We start from the raw sequence: 5,380 nt of genomic DNA, 5'->3' as shown, positions 1-5,380 counted from the left end.
CGCAGGTTTTTGACACTTGAAAATTTCATTCCCCGCCTCTCTTCAAAACCTGTTTGTCATGGTTTTAAGGTTGCCAAAGTGACGAAGAGTCATGGATTTTGAATGCCAAGTGGATAATAAGCCCCTGTGAGTCCAGGGTGTTCCTCGCCTCTCGTGCAAAATCAGCTTTGTGGTTAAAAAAAGAAAAAAAAAGTGATTAATTAAAATCATTTAAAAGTTTATGTCTTGTCAACTTGATAGCTTTTCTTTTTCATCTGTTCTCGTCAGGCCTGCTCCTTTCAGATCGCTTTACTGCCGTCACTGACTAGGATTGAAACCCTACTCAACATATCCAAAAATGAGGTTCACTATTTTGTGGTCCCTATATTTTGATGCACATGTTTTTGCACTGTGATGTTCAAGTGTAACAGGGCCAGTAAAGAACTCTGAAATACTGTACGGCATTACAATTACACAAAATCTATGAAATGATAAATATTTTTTTTTTTACTCTATCCTCCATTGTCAAAGGGGGGAAACAAATTTTTTCGTGTTCCCTCTCCTTCAATAATTAATGTGGCACTGCCTCTTTTGAAGTGGAACTCATGCATTTGACTCTCCCTTTTTTCTCTTGATGTCCAAGGGGATGTTCGCATTTTGTGAGCTTTTGTTTTCATTTACAAGTTGAAGTACTTCAATACCTTGCTGTGTCATACCATTTGTGTCAGGGATACCTGTATGGATATAACGGACGAGGGGGATGTTGTTTTCTGCTGTTTTCGTCAAGTATGTTTTGTTAGTGGGCCCTTTTTCTCTTAACATCCATGGGGAGATTACGTTGTGTCAATATAATTGATCAAGAGGATTGTTTTCTGCGGTTTTTGTCAGGCTTTGTGATAGAGGCGATTAAACGAAACCAACACAAGAAATCCTCCTGTGCGTCATCAATATTCTGAAACACAACAGTCGGACACCACCGGTTACACAAGAACATGTTTTGTATGTGTTATTAATATTAAATGAAAACAGGAAATAAAACGTTCTGCTCAGTTTGGAAGGAAAGAGTTTTGTAACCAATTTTAGAAAGACCAGCTGTATGTCATGCTTAGTTTTTAGACTTAACAAGTTCCATTAAGGTTCAAGATCTTTTCAATCCCTTTTGGTCGTGAAGGCTCCTGTCAGCACTGAGAGTCCCAATATCCAGTCCAGTTCCAGCCTCAATATTGTTTGTAGTTTATTGGCCCCTTCCCCAGAGACTTTATGAAGTGAGGTCCCTTCAAAAACCAGCGTGGCTTGCACTAAAACCTGCGGGCGCCCACTCGTTCCGGAATCTTTATGAATGCCTCTGCCAGAATTCTCCTCTGGGGTACATTCTTATGGCTCGGGGTAATTTTCTCCAAGGAGGCCCAACTAAAAACTAAAAAAATGATAGCCAAAAGTAGCTAGTTAAATGCTCTCTTTCAGGGAGATCTGAAGAAGAAAATACGGAAAACGCCATAGATGAGCTAACAAATAGCATCGGTGTTATAAATCACCCTTTAACTCTTTCATTCCACAAGACGTACTTGTCCGTCTTTTTAAAATTAGGCCCCGCCTACCAAGGACGTACTTTTACGTCTAAGTCTTTTTTTTGCGTCATAGAGAGGAGGAGGGTCTGATGCAATCTGTGAAGGAGAATAATTGCATTGTAAATCATGTAAAAAAGCGACCAGTAGGTGGCAGTGGTGCCTCACGTGCTTGAAATGGATGCTTTTACAAAAAGCTCTTTTTCTCCGTTTTTGCCCAGGAATCGCCATTTTCATGAAACTTAGCCATTTTGTAATGCCGATTGCTGAAGAATGGAAAACGATAGAAAGAATTTATTTTTTCTGATGAAAGAAGAGAGTCCAAACTTTATTTTGGTCGGCTCCATGTTTATATAGCATTAGAACCAAATATTCTGTGGGCCTTGCAAGATCAGTCAAAATCCAGTAAAACGCTGGGATTGAGGGGGTTGCTCCAGTGAAAATGGCTGGGATTGAATGAGTTCAGCAGCATATAGCATATAACACATGTAGACAGACAATATAACAAAACTCACAGATGCATATTCCTTATCCTCTGCAAAAATCTGTCTTGATGTATATCCATGTCTGTATGTATCATACTGCCCCCTGGTGGCCAAGACATCAGAAGGAGCTTCAAAATGTCCAGTGAATTGTTTTTGAGAGGCTTAAACAGATTGGCAATTCCATTTTTTTTCAGACTATTTGCCAGTCCATCCAACCAGCGTCACAGGACCTCCACATCGAGCATGATGACCTCCAAGATCATCTGAGACAAGCCACCTGGTCAATCGTCTTGTATAACCAAAGAATTTCTGCACAACCTGTAAGAAACCATGTCAGGGAAGCTCATTTGCATTCTTGTCGTCCTCATCTTGGTCTCGACCTGACTGCAGTACGTCATCGTACCTGACTTCGGCGGATTAATCCTCACATTTGATGGCGTCTGGCACGATGGAGAGGTGTTCTCTTCACGGGTGAATCCCGGTTTTCACTGTTCAGGGCAGATGGTAGACAGCGTGTGTGGTGTAGTGTGGGTGAGTGGTTTGTTTATGTCGAGGTTATGGATCGAGTGGCCCACGATAGCGGGCGGGTATATGGTATGGGGAGGCGTATTTTATGGGCAGCAAAGACAGGTGCATTTTATTGATGGCATTTTGAATGCGCAGAGATACCGTCACAAGATCCTGAGGCCCACTGTTGCGCTATTCATCCACAACCTCACATTGCAGCATGATACTGCACGGCCGCATGTTTGTTTGTTTATTGAACATAAAACATATACAGTAATAATTTGACAGAAAATAAGGTAAATAAAATCGTAAAGAGGAAAGAGAAATTAGTCATCATTCAATAGTTATTATGTTCAAGGGAGTAGGAAGAAGTAAAGAACTTATCTAGTCCTACCCCGTGTTATATGTTTATATCTATTGAATCATTTTTATATCATCAGAAAAGAAACAAAGTAAGAAGAAAGAAGTCTCCATTAAGGCTCATACTTTACCCTTAACCGTGATATTTTTATACTTTTGGTTCGTATCGGGATTTTATACATACACACCCTGGCACTCTTGTGTTAATTTTCTCTTGTATTCATAATGGATATTTCAATACCTTTCTCTATTTATCAACCTAGTTCTGATTAATTATATTTAATGATGTAAGTTTCTGTGCTTTAATGTTGTAAGTTTCTGTGCTCAAATCCTGGAAGTTAAAAACATCCCAGTTCTTCCGTGGCCAGCATACTCACCGGACATGTCCTTCAATGAGCATGTTTTCGGAAGCTCTGGATACGACAGCGTGTTCCGATTCCTGCAAATATCCAGCGTCTTTGTTGAAGAGGATGAGCCAACATTCCATAGGTCACAATGAACCACCTGATATATATACGTGAATCATGGTTGCACGTTATGTCAATGAAATTAATGATACCATAGAAAAAAAAATCTGAATAACTGCATCCAAAAGGAATAAAAGTGGACAATCTAAATTCCGATAAGACAATAAAGCATTGTTGTGCGTTCATAATTACACAATCATTCTACCGATGGCTGTTTGGCAACAAAAACAATCAACAATGATTTCCAAAATGAATACCAAACAAGATTGGATCTTATTGACGGATTTGGATTGGAAAGTAATCCTCTGCCATACTGAAAAGCGCGGGCCTCCTCAAATAAGATGCGGGCTAATTTATGTGAGTGCACACAGACGTCACAAAAAAAATTGGGCACCTTTAATCTTTGCCGCTGTAATTGACTTTTTTTCACTCAGCCGTTTCAATTTTGTCTGCAGGACTCATCTCGTTGGAAACAATTTTTTTTTATGCTTTTGTCGACTCAAAGGTGATATTAATAATCATAAAAAAAACTTCAGGAAAAACATTAAAGTGAAAATCTACTTTTCCCTCAATCTTGCCTTTTTGTAAATATCAATCACATCACATCGTTAACATTTTTTTGGGGGGGGTGGGGAGGAAATTTAAGCACCATCATTTTTGAAAAAAAAACATCTATTTTTACTTCACTCACTTTTTAGGAGATGTTGTAAAAATTGTGGTGTTTGGTCCAACCCGTTACGGATTCTCTTTTCCTGACCAAGGACATCAAATGCCTGACTTTCTTATAAGATTTTCCTTCCAGTATGTCTACTTGTGTTTTTCTCAAGCCTTGCAAAAGGATTTTGACTCTCCCTTCTACTGTAACACTCTGTGGAGGAGCGAAATGTTCAGCCAAGTCTTTGTATATCTGCGAGTCTCTAAGCGTACAGAAGTAAGACGTTTGTGGAAGAGCATCGTGGTCATCCTCGCTAGGTTTGGCTTCGGATTGCCACTAGCCCTTGTGCTGCAGTCGATGTAAATAATTTTATATAGTGCAACATACAATTTTACAAAAATTGTAAAAATATTATTCCTGAATATTTATTTTACTTTCAACCACTCGATATGTTCAGTGGCATCAGCGCTATACATACTAATATAGTTCTTATTTTTTTCTTTGTATTTTTGCCCTCAATGGACAATAAAAGCGGTACTGTGCTATGACCAAAACTAAAAATATATCTAACATGAATTGGAATATTTCATATCACACAATTTTTATGCTTTGTCTTTGATTTAAAGATGACAACACGCAAAAATCTACAAAAATTGTAGAAATTGTAACAAAAGGGCTCGTCATAACAAAATCGGATTTTATTCAGGTCCCAAAACGTCACACACCAAAAACGTTGTTAGTTTTGTTAGTTTTAATTTTGTTAAGTTAAAATATCCAAGTCTATCATCAAGTACAATAAATACACCCGTGAAACAGAAAAATTGAGTATTTTGGGGAGCACTCCTAAACGTCCAGTTTTACAACTTGATTGTGGAATTTGAGATGAAACTGAAACATGCGCAATACTCCCACTAATTACATTCGGCACAATGGTGACTTGTAATGTCACTTAAGTTTCAGTTTTTTTAAATAAATTCTATGCTGGTTCAGTAGAAGATTTTTTTTTTTAATCATGTCATTTTTGTTCTACTACAGGCCTTTTAATGGGTGTGGGGGAGGGGGGGCAGAAAAAAGTTTTCTCCCACTATAGATCATTTATTGTTGTTTTTTTTCCCCACAACTGCAGGTCATTTAGTATTGCTGCTTGCAGCAACATCAAACAACAGCAGGTTGCTTCCCCTTTGAAAGCACTTGAAAGCGCCAACAGCAAATATGATATTTTATTTATAAAGTATTTATTTAATCCACCTTCTGTGGAGAATAGTTTATGAGTTTAGGTAGCGGCTTTAGTTATTTATTCATTAGCTGGTGAATGGGCGATCTCATTGCTCCACCTCTGCATGCCACAGAGAAGGCATTTGT

Source organism: Hippocampus comes, unplaced genomic scaffold, assembly GCF_001891065.2.
Source record: "Hippocampus comes isolate QL1 unplaced genomic scaffold, H_comes_QL1_v1.1 scaffold112, whole genome shotgun sequence".
Taxonomy (NCBI): domain Eukaryota; kingdom Metazoa; phylum Chordata; class Actinopteri; order Syngnathiformes; family Syngnathidae; genus Hippocampus; species Hippocampus comes.
Note: the sequence above shows the minus strand (reverse complement) of the source record.